Consider the following 24,841-nt stretch of genomic DNA (forward strand, 5'->3'; position numbering starts at 1 on the left):
TAATCTACTATTATTATAGCAGTCATGTATTTCTATATCTCCAGATCTTCGATGTAGGACTATTATAAAGAAAATGTTTTTTGTTTACAATACTCAATTCCATGTAGCAGCAAGTTTTTACAACACCACTTTGAATTTTATTGTGCGGCTCAATGTTTAGCAGTAGACTAAAGTGATCTATCAATTGCATTGTGTTCTATCTCATGGACGAGATTTGACTTAATGTATTTTATCTTTTTCTTTTCTGAATCTTGTACTCGAATGTCATCTCATTTTCATGGGATGTTATAAGAAATTAAACTTATGGAGAATAAGCTTAAATAAATGTAAATTTTATAGAAACTAAAATATCATTAAATCTTATGTTATGTATTAAATTAATGGGTACTCTTTTGAAGATAGAGATAAGACTGTTTTACATATGGGTGGACCAACATGTCTGTATATACTGATGTATGTGAATCATTGAATAAATTAGGCATAAGAGGTATTTAATATTTCATCCTATTTATTGATGATTATAGTAGATATAGTTATGCGTATTTAATGATACACAAATCTAAATCCTTTGAAAAGTTCAAGAAATTCAAAATTAAGAACAAAATCAATTGGACATGAATATTAAAATCATTCGAGTTTTTTTATATTAAACAGTACATTTGTCATGTAAAAAGTTTGGCATTTTTTTTTAACATTTACAATAAATTTTCAAAATATTTAATAAGAAAATAAACACATGGAATAAATTACATAAAATTATATTCAAAAGTAACAAAACATTTAATAACTAGAATTACCCCCTTTAGGTTTGGACTATAGAGATCAGATTGGTCAAAGGAGAGTGCCCAATTGTCGTAACCAAGATTAGGGCAGACACCCAACTCGCATATTTAATGCGAGACTAGACCACTCATCATATCTCATTACTTCCTGAAGAATCATTGATTAATAACACTATAATCTACTATTATTATAGCAGTCATGTATTTCTATATCTCCAGATCTTCGATGTAGGACTATTATAAAGAAAATGTTTTTTGTTTACAACATTAAATTCCATGTAGAAACAAGTTTACAACACCACTTTGAATTTTATTGTGCGGCTCAATGTTTAGTTGTAGACTAAAGCGATCTATCAATCGCTTTGGGTTCTATCTCATGGACGAGATTTGGCTTAATGTATTTTATCTTTTTCTTTTCTGAATCTTGTACTCCAATGTCATCTCATTTTCATGGGATGTTTGTTATAAGAAATAAAACTTATGGGGAGTAAGCTTAAATAAATGTAAATTTTATAGAAACTAAAATATCATTAAATCTTATCTTATGTATTAAATTAATGGGTCCTCCTTTGAATATAGATAAGAGTGTTTTACATATGGGTGGACCAACATGTCTGTATATACTGATGTATGTGAATCATTGAATAAATTAGGTATAAGAGGTATTTAATACTTCATCCTATTTATTGATGATTATAGTAGATATAGTTATGCGTATTTAATGATACACAAATCTAAATCCTTTGAAAAGTTTTATAGAAACTAAAATATCAATTAATCTTATGTTATGTATTAAATTTAATCTTCAAAAATCTTTAAATTAATGGCTCCTCTTTTGAAGATAGAGGTGTTTTACATATGGGTGGACCAACAACTTTGTATATACTGATGTATGTGAATCATTTAATACATTAGGTATACGAGGTATTTAGTACTTCATCATATTTATTGATGATTATAGTAGATATAGTTATCGGTATTTAATGATACACAAATCTAAATCCTTTGAAAAATTCAAGAAATTTAAAATTAAGAAAAAAACCAATTGGACATGAATATTTAAATCATTCGAGCTGATCAGGGTGGTGAATATTTAAAAAATAGTCTAGCTCTCTAAATATCAAATTTTGGGTGTTTACTGAATGTTTTTTTTATTAAACAAGTAAATTTGTAATGTAAAAATTTGGATATTTTTTACATTTACAATAAATTTTAAAAATATTTAATAAGAAAATAAACACATGAAATAAATTACATAAAATTAAATTCAAAAGCAATAAAATATTTTATAACTAGATTGACCCCTTTTAGGTTTGGGGTATAAAGATCAAATTGGTCAAAGGAGAGTGCCCAATCGTCGTAACCAGGCTTGGGGGAGACACCCTACTCGCATATTTAATGCGAGACTAGAGCACTTATCATATCTCATTACTGCCTGATGAATCATTGATTAATAACACTATAATCTACTATTCTTATAGGGGTCATGTATTTCTATATCTCCCGATCTTCGATGCAGGACTAATATAAAGCACATGTTTTTTGTTTGCAACACTCAATTCCATGTAGCAACAAGTTACAACACCACTTCCAATTTTGTTTTACAACTCAATGTTGTTTTAGTTTAGCTGAAGATTCAATGGATCTATCAATCGCTTTGGGTTCTATCTAATTGACGAGATTTGGCTTAATGTGTTTTCTCTTATTCTTTTCTGAATATTGTACTCGAATGTCATCTCATTTTCATGGGATGTTATAGGAAATAAAACTTATGGATAATAAACTTAAGTAAATGTAAATTTTAAAGAAACTAAAATATCCTTTAATCATATGTTATGTATTAAATTTAATCTTCAAACATATTTAAATTTATGGCTCCTCATTTTTAAGATAGACATAAGGGTGTTTTACATATAGGTGGACCAACATGTCTGTATATATTGATGTATGTGAATCATTGAATACATTAGGTATAAGAGGTATTTACTACTTCATCATATTTATTGATGATTATAGTAGATATGGTTATGTGTATTTAATGATACACAAATATAAATACTTTGAAAAGTTCAAGAAATTCAAAATTAAGAAAAAAATCAATTGGACATGAATATTAAAATCATTCTAGTAGATCAAGGTGGTGAATATTTAAAAAATAATTTAGCTCTCTAAATATCCAATTTTTGGTGTTTATTAAATTTGTTTATATTAAACAAGTACATTTGTCATCTAAATTTTTTTGGTGTTTACCATAAATTTTAAAAACATTTAATAAGAAAAAAAACTCATGGAATAAATTACATAAAATTAAATTCAAAAGTAACAAAACATTTTATAACTAGAATTACCCCCTTTAGGGTTGGACTATAGAGATCAGATTGGTCAAAGGAGAGTGCCCAATGGTCGTAACCAGGCTTTGAGCGGACACCCAATTCGCATATTTAATGCGAGACTAGACCACTCATCATATCTCATTATATTACTGCCTGAAGAATCATTGATTAATAACACTATAATCTACTATTCTTATAGCAGTCATGTATTTCATTATCTTCAGATCTTCGAAATGGGACTAATATAAAGCAAATGTTTTTTTAATACAACACTGAATTCCATGTAGCAACAAGTTACAACACCACTTCTGATTTTATTGTGCGGCTCAATGTTGCATTAGTTTAGCTGCAGATTATATTGATCTATCAATCGCTTTGGGTTCTATCTCATTGACGAGATTTGGCTTAATGTATTTTATCTTTTTCTTTTCTGAATCTTGTACTCGAAAGTCATCTCATTTTTATGGGGTGTTATAAGAAATAAAACTTATGGAGAATAAACCTAAATAAATGTAAATTTATAGAAACTAAAATATCATTTAATCTTATGCTATGTATTAAATTTAATCTTCAAATATCTTTAAATTAATGGCTCCTCTTTTGAAGATAGATATAAGGGTGTTTTACATATGGGTGGACCAACATGTTTGTATATACTGATGTATGTGAATCATTGAAAATATTAGGTATAAGAGGTATTTAGTACTTCATCGCATTTATTGATGATTTTGCGTATTTAATGATACACAAATCTAAATTCTTTGAAAAGTTCAAGAAATTTAAAATGAAGAAAAAAATCAATTGGACATGAATATTCAAATCATTCAAGCTAATCAAGGTGGTGAATATTTAAAAAATAGTTTAGCTCTCTAAATATCCAATTTATGGGGTTTATTAAATTTTATATTATACAAGTAAATTTGTCATGTAAAAATTTAGCATTTTTTTTAACATTTACAATAAATTTTAAAAATATTTAATAAGAAAATAACCACATGGAATAAATTATATAAAAATAAATTCAAATGTAAGAAAATATTTTATAACTAGATTTACCCCATTTAGGTTTGGGCTATAGAGATCAAATTGGTCAAAGGAGAGTGCCCAATTGTCGTAACCAGGCTTGAGGCAGGCACCCAACTCGCATATTTATTGGGAGACTACACCACTCATCATATCTCATTAGCCTGAAGAATCGTTGATTAAGAACACTATAATATACTATTCTTATAGGGGTCATGTATTTCTATATCTCTAGATCTTCGATGTAGGACTAATATAAAGCACATGTTTTTTATTTACAACACTCAATTACATGTAGCAACAAGTTACAACACCACTTCCAATTTTATTGTGCAGCTCAATGTTGTATAAGTTTAGCTGCAGATTCAAGGGATCTATCAATCGCTTTGGGTTCTATCTAATGAACGATATTTGGCTTAATGTATTTTATATTTTCTTTTCTTGAATGTTGTACTCGAATGTCGTCTCATTTTCATGGGATGTTATAAGAAACAAAACTTATGGATAATAAACTTAAGTAAATGTAAATTTTATAGAAACTAAAATATCATTTAATCATAAGTTATGTATTAAATTTAATCTTCAAATATCTTTAAATTAATGGCTCCTCATTTTTAAGATAGACATTAGGGTGTTTTACATATGGGTGGACCAACATGTCTGTATGTATTGATGTATGTGAATCATTGAATATATTAGGCATTAGAGGTATTTCGTACTTGATCCTATTTATTGATGAATACAGTAGATATGGTTATGTGTATTTAATGATACAAAAATCTAAATCCTTTGAAAAGTTCAAGAAATTCAAAATTAAAAACAAAACCAATTGGACATGAATATTAAAATCATTCGAACAGATCAAGGTGGTGAATATTAGAAAAATATTTTAGTTTTCTAAATATCCAATTTTTGGTGCTTATTAATTGTTTTTTATATTAAACGGTAAATTTGTCATGTAAAAAGTTTGGCATTTTATTAACATTGATAATAAATTTTAAAAATATTTAATAAGAAAATAAACACATGGAATAAATTACATAAAATTAAATTCAAAACTAATAATACCCCCTTTAGGTTTGGACTATAGAGATCAGATTGGTCAAAGGAGAGTGCCCAATTTTCGTAACCAGGCTTGGGGCAGACACCCAACTCGCATATTTAATGCGAGACTAGACCCCTCATCATATCTCACTGCTGCCTGAAGAATCATTGATTAATAACACTATAATCTACTATTCTTACAGCGGTCATGTATTTATATATCTCCAGATTTTTGATGTGGGACTAATATAAAGCAAATGTTTTTGGTTTACAACACTGAATTCCATGTAGCAACAAGTTACAACACCACTTCCAATTTTATTGTGCGGCTCAATGTTGCATTAGTTTAGCTGCAGATTCAAGTGATCTATCAATCGCTTTGGGTTCTATCTCATGGACGAGATATGGCTTAATGTATTTTATCTTTTTCTTTTTTTGAATCTTTTACTCAAAAGTCATCTCATTTCCATGGGATGTTATAAGAAATAAAACTTATGCATAATAAACTTAATTAAACTTAAATTTTATAGAAACTAAAATATTATTTAATCTTATGTTATGTATTAAATTTAATCTTCAAATATCTTTAAATTAGTGGCTCCTCATTTTGAAGATAGACATAACGGTGTTTTACATATGGGTGGACCAATATGTATGCATATACTGATGTATATGATTCATTGAATACATTAGGCATTAGAGATATTTAGTATTTCATCATATTTATTGATGATTATAGTATACATGGTTATGTGTATTTCATGATACACAAATCTAAATCCTTTGAAAAGTTCAAGAAATTCAAAATGAACAACAAAATTAATTGGACATGAATATTAAAAGCATTCGAGCTGATCAAGGTGGTGAAAATTAAAAAAATATTTTAGTTCTCCAAATATTCAATTTTTGGTGCTTATTAAATTATTTTATTTTAAACAGTAAATTTGTCATGTAAAATGTTTGGCATTTTTTAACATTTACAATAAATTTTTAAAATATTTAATAAGAAAATAAACACATGGAATAAGTTACATAAAACTAAATTAAAAAGTTACAAAACATTTTATAACTAGATTTAACCCCTTTAGGTTTGGGCTATAGAGAATAGATTGGTCAAAGGAGAGTGCCCAATTGTCGTAACCAGGCTTGGGGAAGACACCCAACTCGCATATTGCAACATGTTGTACCCAAAATTTTACCCTCTTCTTTTCAACCATAATTGGCTTATATCTCTTTATCATACACACTCATGCATATCATTGGTTCTATGTTTATGGAATCAAGGTATCTTGTTCTATTGGTTTATTTCAAGCAAGAAAGAAGAAGGACTGGTATTCAAGTCAATGGTAAAGAGATGTATTCAATCTAATGGTTCACTCAAGCCACAAGGGCTCCATATGCCTCAATAAGTTTCAACATGTTCATTGTATCCTCAGATGATTGAGATTGGCAAGGGATTTGAAGATGATCATCATTCTCCTATCATTTGGCTATCAACTAGGGTTTTGGTCAGAGTCAGTTTATGACTAGTTTTTTGAGCAAAACTTGTTTCCATGGTCCTATATATGTCTTAAGGCATTCATGTGTGAAGTATTGATCATTGGATTTAGTTAGAAGAAGCTCAATTGATCAAGAGAGAGGATTAACTGATTGTGTAGAACAAAAGTCAAATATGCAACCAAAAAGTCAGCTCCTGACTTTTTAGGGTCAAACTTGTGTCTCATGAGTCAAATATTTCCAATGGTTGAGATTTGCCCAAGTGGAATCACAAGAATCAAGAAAATCAAGACATTTTTCAAAATTGCCTAATTTGGGAATTTAGGGTTTATGGGAACTTACTATTTTTGGCATGTTTTGTGTGAATGATTAACTGTTTTCATAGCCAATTTTCCCTATGTTAAAGGTTTCAAATCAAGTTAGACTTAACATGAAAGTTGTTCTCCTTTCTTAAAGCTTTAAGGAGATACCAAGTTTATAGCATTTGGGGCATCATGGTTCAAGTTATGAACATTTGAAGGTGGATGTTTCAAGTTCCTCAAATGCTCAACACTTAGAATTTTTTCTAAGTGTTTCAAGTCAGAATTTGCAAGCAAGTCCATGGCAATTTAAAGGTGTGTTAGAGGCTTAATTTCAAAATACCTTCAACATGAAAGATGTTCTTTGATCTTTCCTCTTTCCATTGATACCAAGTTTGTGAAATTTGGGTGAACATGCATCAAGACATAGTCATGCCAAGATGACATCATAGTCATGCATTAACCTTGAGATGAAGGCATGCATCAACCGAACTCTGCACAACTTGCTTCAAATGACCAAACATGTTCCATTACCATTATGCACACCATTCTTTTCTTTCCCTAAAAAGCCTAAACAATAAGATTTTCATGCACACTCATGTTTCCATGCATTTTGCCAAAAGGAGAAAATGGAAAGTGTGCAAACTTGCTGACTCTACTCTCTCTCACGTGCCAGCTTGCTCATGTTTTCTCCACTCCATTTCCCTTGTCCAAAATGCACCCAAGCATCCCTTGAATTAGCATGAAACGCACAATTCTTTCTCACTCTCATTTTCCCTCAACTTTTCAAACTTGCCCCTTAACATATTTTTAATCTTGGCCAACACTTCACCTCACTCTACACGCTTTATATAACACCCTCTTGCCCTCATTTCATTAATACACGCTCTTGAAGAGAGAGAAACCAGATCTGTTCTTTCCAAGCTTTCAAGCATTTTCTCATTTGAAGCTATCTTCTCTTCATTTATCTTGTTCCGTTCCTATTATTTGAAGATCATAGAGCATTTTCAGTGGGGTTTCTGAAGTTGTAAGCAAGCACAAGAGATAGTGGACCTTCTCCACTAGGTAAGCTTCTCTTGTCTTCATCTCCTTCATTCTAGATGTAAAAATGTCATGAGTATGTTGCATACATTGCATATGATAGGCTTAAGATGATAGTGTGGTTTGCTTGCTTGAATACTTGATAATTGAAGTTGCTGAAACTTTGAAAACAATTGTGATTGCTTGACTTTTGTGCTGATTTTGTCCATGTTTAATCCATCATTTTGAGTGTTTCTTGGCAAGGTTGTGTTCTAATCTTTGAGATCTACATTTTTTCTTTTTATTTCATTTGATTTCATGGATTGTGGGTGGAGTTATGCAAGCTTGAAGTTGCTGTGTAGAGATGCATAAAGCTAGGGTTTAGGTCGTGTTTGAAATGTTAGTGAGGTTGAAGATAAGGGTGTGTTGTTTCCTGATTGGTTGGGTTTTTTTTCTTTTGTGACTTAAGTGGGGCGTGATTGATTGATGTCATGTCCACATGATTTTTATTTTATTTAAATGTCACATTTTTTAAAATTAGATTTTAAGTGGAATTGGATCATGGGCCTAGCGTGTTTGCTCTTTCCATCCCCCAGCTTTTGGGCCCATTGCGTGTTTAACTGTTTTCTAGTTAATGTTCATCTAGCTGATGCACCCCCTTTGCCACTTAAGTCCATTTTATTTCTTATGTTATTATTTTTATTTTTCTGATTTTATTTCAATACTTCCAATACTCCGAAAATTCCCCAAAAATTCATGAATATGTTTTAGGATGTTATTTAATTTCCTATAATTTTTATTTTTATTTTTCTAATTGTTTTGGTATTTTATTTTAATTTACCATAAAATGTGTTTTATTTGATCTAGTTTGTGAAGTAGGGTTTGATTCTTGATGTTTCCCTTTAGGTTTTAATCCCATTTTTTGCACACACTTAGGCACATGTATATAAGACCTTTGAATGTTAATTTTATGACTTAATCATTCATTTTGGTTCATGTTTGAATATATTTTTGATGCTTAACTTGTATGATCAATAGTGGTTTATGGTGTTTGATGTTTGATACCCTTTTGAACTTGTTCTTGAGACAACCTGTAAGACCCCAATTTTGACCCTAAGATCCCTCATGCAGTTTCATCATAAGCATTAGCATTGGGATCATACCTTGGCATCCTCCTCACCCCTCTTTCATTGGGTTTATTTTGGGAGAGATCACCAAGCACTTTGTGATTATATCATACTTGTACTTTATCATTTCACTAACCAAAATACCAAAAATATGTCTTTGCATTTGTCTAACTCTTTTCTAGGAAGGACATGATTCCATTGATTCATCAAGTTCACATCTAGGGTTTGAGACCCCCATGAACAAAGAGCACAACCAAGAATTGATCCAAGAATGTTTATGAGCGTCATGTATGAGTCCCAATGTTCTCTACATGTTATATTGATCAAGTTTTCTTCAAGAGTTTGAGGGTGATTTTCCTTGGAAACCCTAGTTTGACTGGGTATCTTGAGTAACCTCTCCAACAAGCTATCTCACCAACTGATCAAATTTCTCAAGGTACACTTCAAATTTCATCATCTTATGCATATATGATCTACCGTGAGCCTAGAAAGTCAAGAGAATTGGAAGTTAGCAAGTTGGTTGATGGTGGTTGGCCAAATGGATTCATCTGATCAAAACTGGGTCTCCCTAGACCCTATCTCCTACAATTTTCACTATGTGAAAATGATTCCAAGAGAAAACTTACTCTAAATGACACTCCAAACAACTTTCATGTTGAGACCTAGAGCTAGTTTTGCTTGGAAAATCATTTTCTATGTTGAAACATTATAGGTCATTTTGTCTAAACCCTAATTTGAATGTCAACTTCCCAAGGCCATAACTTGCTCAATTCTTATGAGATGAAATATTTCCAAGTTTAACAATAAAATTCAATGTGTCTACTTCAACTTTGATGTTTGTAGTGGTAGCTAATTCAACGTTTTTGAGCATGTGATACGAGGTTACATTATAGGTCACTTTTGACCTATACCATTGATCAAGTGATTTTTACAAACTTCAAAAATGCATAACTCTATCATTTCAAATCCAAATGGCATGAAATTGGTGATCATTTTGAAGGTATTTGAGAGAGATACAACTTTTATGAAGACACTTTTCTCATTTGAAGCTCATATAAAAAGTTAATCAAGGTGGAATATTGAGACATATGGCTTGACACTTAGAAAAATTTTGATATGTCAAAAATTTCCAAACTTCCACCTCAAATTTCTTCAAGTTGAAAACTCCAAATGGAAAAGTTTTGAACATGAAAGTTGTTCCTTTTGATCTCACCTTTCCAAAGAGCTCAATTTCATTCATTTTGGACAAGGAATGCATAGGATGCGCATGGCATGAACATGGTGTCATCACTTGGCAAGGATCAAACTTCAAATCAAAATGTACACTTGCCTTGCAATCCAAGCTGAATTTAGATCATCTCACACTCATTTGTGGACTTATGGCAATGATTATATGGGCCTATGCGCGCCCATGCACCCATGCATCATCAATGACCAAATTTGGAAAGTGAATGCAAGTGTGCAAAAAGCAATGGATTCAGCTATAAACAGAGCCTCATATGCTCAGTAATCAAGACACATTCGCACCAGCTTTGATCCCCCATCTCTAACCCTCACATTACAAAGGATAAGCCTGAGAAATTCATTTGAATTTGAGGTTGAATTTCCACTGTTTTGAAATTCAAATCTCCAGGAATCCACAACCTTTTAAGCATTCAATCCTTCTTCTGCAAGCATTTGGAGTGAGGTCAAGCACGAGCAAGAGCAAGATCAGTTGAATCCAGACCTCCATTGAAGGTATTTTCCAGAAATTTTGATCTCTTCGATTCTCTCAAATTCTTGCTCAATTCTATTGATTCTTTGGTTGTCTGAAGTCCTACCAATGTAGGCAAGAAGATTGAGTTGCTTTGAGGCCAAATCGAAGCAACTCGGTTCATGTACCTCAAATTTCAACTCCATGTATCTCTCAATATACTTGAAGTTAGAGTGAATTGAGGCCAGATTCGAACTCAGTGCCATTTTTACTTTGAAATCATGTCCTTGTTTTTAATTTTGGTGATGGTTGAAGGTGGACCAGTCCGGTGAGGTCCACCGGAGAAGAAGACCGGAGCTACAGCTCCGGTGATGTGTTGGCATCTCTCACAACCATAGGATCCATCTAATTTGTTTTAATCACGATCGTTCCTTTTGAATACCAATGTTATGGCGCGCTGACTCATGTCTATCGTGGATAGCGCGTTTCTGGCCACTTGATCTGCCACCTCAATTAATGAGGGAGATCCAGTGGTCCACGTTTTTTCTAATATTTTAATTTTCATTTTAATTACATTATTTTCAATAATTCATATTAAATTCAATATTGATCCAAAAAATGTGGGACTTTTACCAAATATTTTTCTCTTTCATATTCTGAATTAAAATTATTTTTTGGATCATTATTAATATTTTTCCTGAATTAATTTATTTTGCATTTGTTTTTATTTGTTTAAAAATATTTTTAAATGTCCAAAAATTATGAATTTTTTTCTCCAAGGTCCTTTGACCTTTGTTTGACCTATGATAAATCTCATGGCCATTTCTTTGGTGTTTTGATGAGATTTTAGGAATTGGACAAACCATATTTAATTTAAATGCACTATTTTAGTATTTTTAATTTGAATAAATGCCAAATAAATTTGTTGACCAATTGTGATAACTTGTTTATGTTTGACTCTTGTTGTTGGGCCTTGGTCAAGGATGATTTGACTTTGTCAAATTAATATCATTGGATTTAGAGGATTGATGGAATGTATATTCCATCTCCCAAAATGAATGGATGATATTAATTTGTTAAAAATCCTCCTTTGACCAATTTGTGTTTTGATCCATTCCCCTCCTACTTCATCTTATTCCCTTTCTTCATTCCTTCATTCCATTTGGCCTATGATATCTCATAATCCTAAGGCTAGTTGATTGAAAAATTGACATGAGTATGGATGAGATTAGGCCACACCTTTTGCATATTATTTTTGTGTGTGGTATGTTTCATGAGCATAGTCCATTATACTATGTCTCTAACATGCATTAACACCAAAATTCTATTGCCCAGCCTCAAATAGTTGTGACTTCTACATAAGTCCAATTATGATTGCTTAACATAGCGCTAAATTTGTGACATAAAAGGCATAAGCATTCTAGTTAGTAAGATTGTAAGTCTCCCCTCTTTCATGGTATTGTATGGAAACTTGGCCTTCTTTCCTTCCTTTGGAAGATGTTTTGGCTCAAGGATTCATGCTTGTGATAAGTGGGTTGAGTGTTCTCCAAAGAATGTCTTGAAAATGAAAAGCAAAAGAAAAACAATATTAACTTCTAACCAATTAACTACTAACTTTTAATTTCAAGTCCTTTACTTTAATGCCATTTAATTTTTGTTTCTATTCATTTGCCATTGTTCATATCATTCTAATTGTTTATGTTAATGCAATTTTCACTTTGTCCATTTGGACCATATTGTGTGATATATTTTGTTTGTGTATACTTTGCTTGTTTGTGTGGTCTTTGACCATTAATGTACATAATAATAACAAAAACCCTAAAAAACTTTTGAGTGGACTGTTGGCTTGATCTTGGACAAATGGACTTAGAATCTAGGCAACCTTCCTATGCTAAAGGACTTGGCCAATGCCAACTTGTTGAGAAACCAAGTGCTTGCAATTTGAAATTCATCTGATACATCTTTGAAGACATCTCTAAGTTCATCTGCAACATGATCATTGTGAAGCTCTTATTTTGAACCTGTGACTTGTGGAATTCATTTGTTGCATGGGATATTTTAGAGAAGATCATGGAATGGATAAGCTTGGATGTGGACATCTTTATTTGATGCCTTTCTCTTCAAGATAATAATTGTGCATTTGTGTGTTGCTTGATTCTAAAAAAGTCCAAGGGAATTCTGGGTTTCTATTGACATTCTTGTCTATTGGATTGCTACCCATTTGGTTAGATCTTTTCAACTCTAAACTTTTAATTTTGTACATAGGATAGTCTCTTCATCTTCTCCCCATTTCTTTAATTTCAAAATCTCTCCCTCCATTTTTCAAAATCTTCTTTGTGTGAACCATTTTTGTTCTAAACTTTGACCACTTTTGCAAAAAGATAGAAACTTTGGCCTTATGCCATTGCATTTTCAAACTTCTTTTCTTAAATCAAACTTGTAAATATACTTAACTATACTTGACTTAAACTTTCAAATAGCCAAAAAGAACTAACTCATTCAAACCATTTTTAGGCCTTTGTGCCTTTCAAACTTAATTTTTGTTAAAAACAATGCATCCACTTTGAAATTTGTATCACGAACTACGAGGTTTTGATCCCTCATTTTTATGTTGGTACGTAGGCACAAGACCGAAGGTCTTGTCAAACACAAAAATATAATTAATGAATTCTTTTCTCATCCCCCCATTCTATTTGTTTGTAAACATCATTTTTGTACCAAATACATATGCACACAAAAAGGGCTCCGTAGGAGTACCTAGGACACCTTGGGTGCTAACACCTTCCCTCTGTGTAACCAACCCCCTTAACTGTAATATCTGACATTTTATTAGTTTTGATTTGAAAACTTCTTACTTTTGGGTTTTGTTAGTACTTTTTCCCTTTTCCCTTGGAAACAATAAAAGCGCGGTGGCGACTCTTGTTATTTGATCTCTAGCTTGTCAATAGCTTGATGATCATGAACTTCCCGCTACATAAATTAAGTGGCGACTCTGCTGGTGAGTAGTCTCCAGTGGGTTTAGCCTACTTTTTGTGTGTATATATTTGTATATATGATGTTTGTATATATGTGTGATATAATCTGCTTGTGGTGCTTGGTGATCTCTGAGTGGTAAGATAAGTTCTAACCCGAACTTGAGTGCAATTAAGATAGGAGGATGGTATAGTCATGTTCGACTTGTGTGGAGTAGTCCTTAACAAGTTGGCTTGAGATCCATCTGCTTAGTGGAGACTCTTTTGGATTTGGAAATGTCACACAAGTATTTGTGGTTAGGCATTGCTATCTCTAATTTGGGTCTGAGAAGCTGAGGACCGTAGAACATTTACCCCCTCTTGGCCTATTTAGGACGTAGTGCAAAAACTGTTCAAGTGTAGACTTGATAACAGTTGTTACGCGATACTACACTCAGACGAGTTTCTCTTGAGAATATTATGGGTCGATGAGTCAGTCATCTTAACCTGTAATATCCGATAAATGGAATTAAGACTCTGGGAACTTTTTAGAACATGATCTACTGGTTTTTATCTTTAGTTCACTCCTTTGGGATGGTTCTTACCCAGACTCCATGCTCGTGACTCACAACAAACCCTTGATTCTTGGTTGATCCAATCAAGTCTTGTCAATATCAATGGAACTTGGGTGTTGATAAGGTGTAAACCATAATCCACTAAAATGGATGATTGATCTTGACAATGACTTGATTCATCCCTTGACCTTTGTTTGCCTTGTGTGTGATCCCTTATTTGTGATTGTTGCATTCATGCATTCATGCATTCATGCGCATCATAACATTCATCACACGAAAATTTCAAGGAACTAAGGTATCATTTGCAAATATTTCCAGACCATGGATTATTGATGAAGGAACACTAAGAAGTACAGTTTCAGATGTCCCGACTTGAAAGAGTTAAGGAAGCTAGCATCTTTTGTATTAGATCCCTTGGACTTCAAACAACGTCATGGGAAGCTTCTGTCCATCTTGTATGCTGATGTGGTTGAAGGACTCTTGAGTGTGCTAGTGCAGTTCTATGATCCTCTCTACCGTTGTTTCACTTTCCCAGATTTTCAGCTTGTGCCTACCTTGGAGGAGTATTCTCATCTTTTGAGGATACCTATTTCTAGTAGAGTGCCTTTTAGTGGATTGGAGGAGATTCCCCGATCTAGTATTATTACTGAAGCTCTTCACTTGAAGAAGTCTGAGATAGAGGCTCATTGGGTGAAGAAAGGAGGATTATTTGGGTTGCCATCTGTTTTCCTCATCAAGGAAGCTACTACTTTAGCTCAAGCTGGCAGTGTAGACGCTTTTGAAGCTAACTTTATGTTGCTCATCTATGGATTAGCTTTGTTCCCTAACATTGACGGTTTTGTTGATGTTAACGCCATTAGACTTTTCTTGATTGGGAATCATGTGCCTACTTTGTTGGGTGATATGTATTTCTCTTTGCATCTAAGGAATTCTAAGGGTGGTGGAACGATTGTCTGTTGTATTCCTCTTCTGTACAAGTGGTTTATTTCGCACTTGCCTCAGACGCCTGCTTTTATGGAGAACAAACAATGTCTAAGGTGGTCTCAGAGACTTATGTCTCTCACTAATGATGATATAGTTTGGTATGATCCGTCCTTAAGCAATTTGGATATTATTGATAGTTGTGGTGAATTCTCTAATGTACCTCTCAATGGTACACAAGGAGGAATTAACTACAATCCTGCTTTGGCTCGTCGTCAACTTGGGTTCCCCTTGAGAGACAAACCTAATAACATGTTGTTAGAAGGTCTTTTCTATCAAGAGGGTAAAGATTCCCAACATTTGAAGCAGAAGATTGTGCATGCTTGGCATAATGTGCATAGGAAAGGAAGATCTGAGCTTGGTCCGCGCAATTGTGTAGCTTTGGAAGCTTACACTCTTTGGGTGGAGAAGAGAGCTTCGGTGTCGAAGATGCCTTATCCTTGTGAAAGACCTATGTCTATGGTTGTGGTTGAGCCATTAACTCTCCCTAACCAAGATGTAGAGGAGTTGGAAGACGCACTCACCAAGATGAAGCAAGAGAAGGATATGTGGGAAGAGCATTTTCTTGCTTTGAGCAAGAAGCATGAAGAGTTGCAGTTGGAGTCTAAGGACAAAGATGCACTTATTGAGCTACTTGAAGACTGAGTGACAAAGAGACAGAGGGAGCAATAGGTTTCATCTTCTAGCATGCCTCAGCCTTCCGTTGCTTGAAAGAAGATTATTGATCAGCTTGTCCTCGAGAAGACTCAGATGAAGGCTTCTTTTGAGACCGAGATCCGTCGCATTCGAAGGAAGTACGCGCCTTCAGCCAGATCTTCTGACATTGTTGTTAAGGATCCTTAGGATGACTAGTCTCCTTTTCTCTTGTATCTTTTTATTTTGGTTTCTGAAATTGTACTCAGTGTAATCCTTCCAATTTATATAAATAAAAAGAGATTTTTGTTCATATCAAATTGTTGCAATTGCTATTTAAATATTATATATTTGCAAATGATATAGTAAGTTCCTTGAAAATAAAAATAATCAAGCATTGCATTTCATGCATCATTTGCATAAGCAGGTTTTCTCCAGATGTCTAATTGGTGTTTCTTCTGTGCTTTAGCCAAGTTGACTCACCGGTACAACACCCGAGCCAATCATCTGAAAATCATGGAACATTTGGAGCAAGAGAACAGAGAGCTGAAGGACGAGATCACCCACCTGATTGCCATGATGGAGTCAGTTCTTGCTGCTCAGAATCAAGCTTCTCCAACACCTGCAACTCCTCCCGCGAGGACTGTTACTTCAGAGGTGACTACCTCTACCATGCTTGCTGCTACCGCCCATTTCGCGCCAAATATGCCTGCCAGATTCCCATGGGGAATGCCGCCCAACTTTGTGCCCGAAGGCTTTGCGCCTACCTTTGCTTCCATGCCGACATCTAGCCCGGTCATGTCCGTGCCACCTCCCGTTGTACACACCTTGCCTCGCGTAGAGGATACCATCTATCATTCCGAGCCATCTGAGGGTCCGGATGTTTATGAGAAGATGGACGAGATGAAAGATCATTTTCTTGAGTTGCACAAGGAATTGAAGACGCTAAGAGGTAAAGATTTGTTTGGAAAGAGTGTTGCTGAGTTGTGCTTAGTGCCCAACGTCAAGATCCCAGTGAAGTTTAAAGTGCCTGACTTTGAAAAATATAAGGGGAACTCTTGTCCGCTCAGTCATCTTGTGATGTATGCCCACAAGATGTCTACTCAGACTGACAATGATCAATTTCTTATTCACTACTTCCAAGATAGTCTAACTGGTGCTGCACTCCGTTGGTACATGGGGTTGGATAGTGCAAGCATTCGCACTTTCAATGACTTGGGAGAGGCTTTTGTGAAGCAATACAAGTATAATGTGGACATGGCGCCGGATAGAGACCAGTTAAGGTCTATGTCTTAGAAGGAAAAAGAGGCATTTAAAGAATACGCGCAAAGATGAAGGGAGTTGGCTGCCCAGATCACTCCTCCTTTGGAGGAGAAAGAAATGACGAAAATCTTCTTGAAAACTCTGAGTTCATTTTATTATGAACGCATGATCACTAGTGCCCCCAGTGATTTTACCGAAATGGTAAACATGAGGATGAGACTTGAGGAAGGAGTCCGTGAGGGACGGTTGTCAAGAGATGAGGCGTCAACAAGCAAGAAATATGGTAGCAACTTTGGTAAGAAGAAAGACAGTGAGACGAACACAGTAATTAGTGGGAGGCAGAGGAGGCCTCAGATCAGAAGGAATCTACCACCCCGTCAACATCATCATCATCAAGTGTCATCAGTAATTCCGGTATTTTCTAATCAATAAGTAACACCAATTCAACAACAACAACATCAACGTCAACAACAACAACCGCAACAAAGAACGAACACCTACAACAACAACAATACCAACAACAATCATCATCAGTAGAGCTTTGAGAGGAAAAAGGTCTCTTTTGACCCGATTCCTATGTCATATGCAAAGTTGTATCCCTCGCTAGTTCTCAAGAACTTAATTCAATCGAGGAACCCACCGCAGATCCTAGAACCACTTCCCTGGTGGTATAAACCTGAGCTCCGTTGTGCTTTTCATCAAGGAGAACCCGGACACGATATTGAAAACTGGTATCCATTGAAGTATAAGTTTTAAAAGCTTATGAAGAGTGGTATGATGTCCTTTGAGGATCGCGCGCCAAATGTGAAAGCGCACCCTTTGCCCGCTCATGGGAACTCTTCAGTGAATATGGTGGACGGTTGTCTTGGAGAATTCAAGGTTTATGACGTCTGGTTTATTCGAAGATCCTTGGTGCAGATGCACAAAGATATCTGTATGGTGAGTGACTGGGAACATGACCATGATGGTTGTGTTGTTTGTAGTGTGAAACCAAGAGGGTGGGATATAGTGAAAAGGGACATCCAACGTCTGATGGATGAAGGCATGATCCAAATTAATCAATCTCGTCATGTAGATGACGACGTCAATGTCATAGTGCCAGTTTTCAAACAACAAGAGCGGTTGGTAATTCAATATGACAGCAGCAACAATAATAATGTCAGTCAAAGATCACTATCGCCGTTGGTAATACGGTTAGCGGGCCCAGTCCCGTATTCATCTGATAAGGATGTACCGTACCAGTACAATGCTCCAATGATAAAGAATGGTCAAGAGGTCCCGTTACCTACGACTAGTTCAGTAGTGAGCATTGTTGATGTAACAAAGGTGACCCGCAGTGGTCGAGTGTTTGGGCCGATGTTCCCAGAAAACAAAGAAGAAACGATTGTTGGTAAGAAGATGGAGGTGCCTAATGTAGATCCGGTTGGTTTTTCAAAAGATAAGTCTGGTGAGTCCAGCAAATTGAAAGTCAATTATGATGATGAGGTACTCCGATTAATAAAGAGGAGCAATTTTAATGTGGTTATGCAGCTGCTCCAAACCCCCTCAAAAATCTCAGTGATGTCTCTGCTGATGAATTCCGAAGCGCACAGAGAAGCACTACAGAGAGTTCTTGAACAAGCATATGTAGAGCATGATGTTACTGTGGATCAGTTTGATCACATCGTGGCTAACATCACTTCTTGCAATAATCTGAGCTTCTGCGATGAAGAACTCCCTGAGGAGGGAAGAAACAATAACCTGGCTTTGCATATTTCAATGAACTGTAAGGAAGATGCTTTGTTGAATGTGCTTGTTGACACCGGTTCGTCACTAAATGTGCTTCCGAAGTCAACTTTGTCAAAGCTATCTTACCAAGGAGCGCCTATGAGGTATAGCGGTGTAATCGTCAAAGCCTTTGTGGTTCGCGCAAGATAGTAATTGGTGAAGTGGACCTTCCGGTTAAGATAGGTCCGAGTGATTTTTAGATTACTTTTCAAGTAATGGATATCCACCCAGCCTACAGTTGTTTATTGGGAAGGTCGTGGATTCACGAGGCAGGGGCTGTTACCTCCACTCTGCATCAGAAATTGAAATTTGTCAAGAATGGCAAGCTTGTGATTGTTGGAGGAGAGAAGGCGTGGTTGGTTAGCCACCTGTCATCTTTCTTGTATGTTGAAGCTGAGGATGAGGTTGGAACTCCGTTCCAAGCCTTATCTATTGTTGTTGAGAAGAGAGTTGGGGCACCTATGTCCTCATTAAAAGATGCTCAGAAGATTGTTGAAAAAGGTACTGTTGATCAGTGGGGGCGCATGGTAGAAGTCTCCGACAACAAAGGCAGAACCGGTTTGGGGTTCCAGAAAGGCTCCTCAATTGCAACATCTGAAGATATGCAACTCAGCTTCCATAGCAGAGGGTTCATTCATGGTAATGAACAACACTTAGCTGATGTGCTAGAGGATAGCGAAGAGGAAGACTGCACCAACTTTGTAACACAGGGAAAGGCATGCAATAATTGGACTGCTGTTGATATTCCTGTTATTTTGCATCGATCTAAATAATTGCTTTTATATTTTTATATCCTTCTTCTATGCCTAAGGGAGAAGTGACTATTGTTTGGGCATTTTAAATTGATCATTAATAAAATTGATTCTATTCTTCCACATCTTTGATGTTTATTTTTTACTTTTTGCTTTATTCTGAAAATGGTAATCACAAAAAACATAAATAAACAATATAATTGTCCATCTGCATAATATTTGGTCACAAATTCACTTCTCTAAAATCAAAATATCAAATCATTATGCAGGTTGGTTCCTAACCCCATTGAATACAATGATCCTTCTCCTTCTCTAAATTTTGAATTCCCTGTGTTTGAGGCCGAGGAGGAAAGTGATGTAGAAGTGAATGATGAATTATCTCGTCTTCTTGAGCAAGATGAAAAGATTATTCAGCCGATTGAAGAGCAGATTCAGATAGTCAACTTAGGTTCCGAAGATGATGTGAAGGAAGTCAAGATTGGGTCTCGACTGTGTCCAGATGCTAAGAAGGGGTTGATTGATCTTCTTCGAGAGAATTCAGATGTGTTTACTTGGTCCTATCAAGACATGCCTGGTTTGGATTCTGAGATCGTGGAGCATAGATTGTTGTTGAAGCCAGAATGCCCGCCAGTCAAGCAGAAGTTGAGAAGAACGCATCCTGATATGGCTGTAAAGATCAAAGAGGAAGTGCAGAAGCAGATTGATGCCGGTTTCCTTGTAACAGCTGAGTATCCGCAATGGGTGGCCAATATTGTGCCTGTGCCGAAGAAAGATGGAAAAGTCCGCATGTGTGCCGACTATAGAGATTTGAATAAAGCCAGTCTGAAAGATGATTTCCCTCTGCCACACATTGATATGTTGGTAGACAATACTGCTAAATTTAAAGTCTTTTCGTTTATGGATGGATTTTCCGGATATAACCAGATCAAGATAACACCCGAAGATATGGAGAAGACCACATTCATTACGCCCTGGGGAACATTCTGTTATAGAGTGATGCCTTTCGGTCTAAAGAATGCTGGTGCAACTTACCAGAGAGCAATGACTACTCCTTTTCATGATATGATGCACAAAGAGATTGAAGTTTATGTTGATGACATGATTGCTAAATCAATCAATTGATGAAGAGGAACATGTTGAGCATTTGTTGAAGCTATTCCAGCGTTTGAGGAAGTATAAACTCCGCTTGAATCTCAATAAGTGTACTTTTGGTGTTCGTTCTGGTAGGTTGTTGGGATTTATTGTCAACCAGAAGGGTATTGAAGTTGATCCTGCCAAGGTCAAAGCAATACAAGAGATGCTTGCGCCCAAAACTGAGAAGCAAGTCAGAGGTTTTCTCGGCCGCTTGAATTATATTTCCAGATTCATTTCCCACATGACTGCCACATGTGCACCTATATTCAAGCTTCTTCGGAAAGATCAGTCTTGTGATTGGACCGAAGACTGCTAGAAAGCTTTTGACAGTATTAAAGAATATTTGCTTGAACCTCCGATTTTGTCTCCACCTATTGAAGGAAGACCGTTGATCGTGTATTTGACTGTGCTCGAAGATAATATGGGTTGTGTTCTTAGTCAGCAAGATGAGGCTGGAAAGAAAGAATTTGCGATTTACTACCTCAATAAGAAGTTCACCGACTGTGAGACTCTGTATTCTATGCTTGAGAAGACTTGTTGCGCATTGGCTTGGGCTGCTAAGCGTATGCGTCAGTATATGTTGAATCATACCACTTGGTTGATATCCAAAATGGATCCAATCAAGTATATATTTGAGAAGCCTGCTTTAACTGGGAGAATTGCCCGTTGGCAGATGTTGTTGTCAGAGTATGATATCGAATACCGATCTCAGAAAGCGATCAAAGGTAGTATCTTGGCTGATCATTTGGCTCACCAACCGATTGAAGATTACCAGTCAGTGCAGTATGATTTCCCCGATGAAGAGATTTTGTACTTGAAAATGAAGGATTGTGATGAACCATTGCTTGAAGAAGGGCCAAAACCTGGTTCCCGTTGATGCATGGTATTTTATGGAGCTGTTAATCAATATGGAAATGGCATTGGGGCAGTGATTATTACTCCTCAAGGCACGCATCTACCATTTACAGCTAGGTTGACTTTCAAGTGTACAAACAACATGACAGAATATGAAGCTTGCATTATGGGGCTTGAAGAGGCCATGAATCTCAGAATCAAGTATCTAGATGTCTTTGGAGATTCAGCTTTGGTTGTGAATCAGATCAAAGGTGAATGGGAGACCAATCAACCCGATTTAATACCATATAGAGATTATGCGAGGAGGATTTCAACTTTCTTTACAAAGGTTGAGTTTCATCATATCCCTCGAGATGAGAACCGAATGGCAGATGCTCTTGCAACATTGGCGTTAATGATTGTAGTGAAGTATTGGAATGAAGTTCCCAATTTTTCTATGATGCGTCTTGATTGGCCAGCTCATGTGTTTGTTGTTGAAGAAGTCAAAGACGAGAAGTCGTGGTATTATGACATCAAAAGTTTCCTCCAAAGTCAGATTTACCCGCCTGGGGCATCTTTGAAGAATAAGAAGACTTTGAGAAGATTAGTCGGTAATTTCTACTTGAATGGTGATATATTGTACAATAGAAACTTCGACATGGTTTTCCTCACGAAGCAGGCTTGTTGATAACTGAAGTGCATGAAGGATCCTTTGGTACTCATTCTAATGGACATGCAATTGCAAAGAAGATGTTGCGAGCAGGTTACTATTGGCTGATAATGGAATCTGAATGTTGCAAGTTCGTGAAGAAGTGCCACAAGTGTCAAATATATGTTGATAAGATTCATGTTCCTCCGACACTTTTGAATGTTATTTCTTCCCCATGGCCCTTCTCCATGTGGGGAATTGATATGATTTGGATGATTGAGCCCAAAGCTTCGAATGGACATCGTTTCATTCTGGTGGCAATTGACTACTTCACAAAATGGGTTGAAGCGGCATCGTATGCGAATGTAACCAAGCAAGTTGTTGTGAGGTTTATCAAGAATCAGATCATATGCCGTTATAGTGTGCCAAGCAAGATCATCACTGATAATGGATCGAACTTGAATAACAATATGGTGGAAGCTCTCTACAAAGACTTCAAGATTACACATCATAATTCTTCTCCCTACAGACCCAAGATGAATGGGGTTGTTGAAGCTAAGAACAAGAACATTAAGAAAATTATTCAAAAGATGGTTGTCACGTATAAGGATTGGCATGAGATGCTCCCGTTTGCTTGGCATGGGTATCGTACATCCGTCCGCACTTCAACAGGGGCAACCCCTTTTTCTCTTGTATATGGCATGGAAGCAGTGCTCCCCGTAGAGGTTGAGATTCCTTCATTGCGAGTGCTCATGGAAGCCAAGTTGACTGAGGCTGAATGATGTCAGACCAGGTTTGACCAGCTGAATTTAATTGAGGAAAAGCGATTGACTACCATGTGTCATGGTCAGTTATATCAGCAGAGAATGAAGAAAGCTTTTGATATGAAGGTCAGACCTCGTGTGTTCAGAGAAGGTGACCTTGTGCTCAAGAAGATTTTATCTTTCAAACCAGATTCTAGGGGAAAATGGACTCCTAATTATGAAGGCCCATATGTTGTTAAGAGAGACTTTTCAAGCGGTGCTTTGATTCTTACAACTATGGATGGTGAAGAGTTCACTCGTCCTGTGAATGCAGATGCAGTCAAGAAATACTTCCCCTAAAAAGAAAAGAACAGCTCGCTAAGTTGAAAACTTGAAAGGGCAGCTTAGGCAAAAATGAGTGTCTCGGTGGATTGAAAACCCGAAAGGGAGATCCAAGCAAAAATTAGAGACATAAAAACAAAATAAGAATTTCCCGATAAGTTGAGTACCCCACCTTGGGGCAACTTATGCAAAAATTAGGGATCATGGCAAGTAACTGCATTCTGCTGATCTTCAGTGATTTTGAAGAATTGTTTGAGCACAAGGGTTGACATCAGTTCATCTCCAACAGCGGTCAAGAGCACAGTGGATATCAAGAAATGGTAGAAGGATTAAGGATCATTTGTATTCAATGTAACCTTTTTCCACGTGAATTACCATTTTTAACTTTGTAAAAATCTATGGAGTCTTGTCATTTACAGACTACCATTCCATCAAATAAAATTGAGCTTTTATCCAAATTGTTTCTACACTTATTTACTTCAGCCAATAGTTTTAAATTTTATTATTATCATTTTGAAATTAAAATTTAAAATCAAAATCAAGTTTTTCTTAAATATATAAAAGCAAGAAATTTTCAAAGCAAGTAAAAGGAATATCAACAACATTTCAATGGATAACAAGTCCTTAAGTGCGAAACATCAGAGGTTCCCCAAGTTAACCCTTCGGGTATCCCTAGATATTTGTGTTGATTCAGTTCCTTGGTGGAATGTTTGATTCTCAGTGGAATCCCTTTCCTTGTCCCCAGCTGATTTGGTCGATTCAGATACCTTGCGGCGTGTTATTTTCCCCGACAGAGTTTCTGCCTTCCCCAGCGAAGTTTGTATTTCCTCAGTAGGGTTGATCTTCAGAGATGGTTGATCTTCTTCGGTAGATCTCTTTGGTTTCCCCACCAATCGCCATTCAACCTGCTCCCAGACAGAGTTTCCTCCTGGTTTCTGAGCAGCTTTTTGTGATTTTTCTCTGTAGGATTGTCTCCCATTTTTATGGTGTTGACCTAAAATTCCCCACAGATTGGATGTTCTATCCTCATCAGATCTCCTCCTTCCCCAGTTAGGTTTGAACCTTTGGGATGTTGATCTCTCTTCTCTCCAGCAATTGTCTCCATATTTTGTTGATTGACCGAGGATTGTACTGGTGGTTCAAATTCTTTGGGACACCTTTGTATCCTTTGTGATTATTTTTTCAGCATAATCATCATATATAAATATACATATACATTCATATAATTTCATAATTTGCATATCTTGCATCTTTAGATTTGATTTGTTTGAGATTTTTATTCTCTGTTATGGCGATATTTTATCCCCATACCAAATCTAGTGTCTGTCCTCCTTCAATTGTAGAGTGTCATCCCCTTAAGCAGAAAGACTTGAACCTTTCTCCGTTTCCCCACTGAGTT

The 24,841-nt window shown here is 35.7% G+C and overlaps 5 non-coding genes across 5 annotated transcripts; all 5 read right to left on the reverse strand.

The window, feature by feature from the left end:
• Positions 1-818: 818 nt before the first annotated feature.
• Positions 819-922, reverse strand: LOC127089774 (small nucleolar RNA Z279/snoR105/snoR108). The gene has a single exon (XR_007791328.1). It is a non-coding gene; the product is annotated as a small nucleolar RNA Z279/snoR105/snoR108 (small nucleolar RNA).
• A 1,183-nt stretch (positions 923-2,105) lies between these two features.
• Positions 2,106-2,209, reverse strand: LOC127089863 (small nucleolar RNA Z279/snoR105/snoR108). Its single transcript, XR_007791414.1, has one exon. It is a non-coding gene; the product is annotated as a small nucleolar RNA Z279/snoR105/snoR108 (small nucleolar RNA).
• A 942-nt stretch (positions 2,210-3,151) lies between these two features.
• LOC127089792 (small nucleolar RNA Z279/snoR105/snoR108) lies at positions 3,152-3,255 on the reverse strand. The gene has a single exon (XR_007791346.1). It is a non-coding gene; the product is annotated as a small nucleolar RNA Z279/snoR105/snoR108 (small nucleolar RNA).
• A 937-nt stretch (positions 3,256-4,192) lies between these two features.
• On the reverse strand, positions 4,193-4,296 carry LOC127089821 (small nucleolar RNA Z279/snoR105/snoR108). Its single transcript, XR_007791374.1, has one exon. It is a non-coding gene; the product is annotated as a small nucleolar RNA Z279/snoR105/snoR108 (small nucleolar RNA).
• Positions 4,297-5,227: 931 nt separating this feature from the next.
• Positions 5,228-5,331, reverse strand: LOC127089791 (small nucleolar RNA Z279/snoR105/snoR108). Its single transcript, XR_007791345.1, has one exon. It is a non-coding gene; the product is annotated as a small nucleolar RNA Z279/snoR105/snoR108 (small nucleolar RNA).
• Positions 5,332-24,841: the final 19,510 nt, after the last annotated feature.

The sequence above is a fragment of the Lathyrus oleraceus genome, chromosome 5 (genome assembly GCF_024323335.1).
Source record: "Lathyrus oleraceus cultivar Zhongwan6 chromosome 5, CAAS_Psat_ZW6_1.0, whole genome shotgun sequence".
Lineage (NCBI taxonomy): Eukaryota > Viridiplantae > Streptophyta > Magnoliopsida > Fabales > Fabaceae > Lathyrus > Lathyrus oleraceus.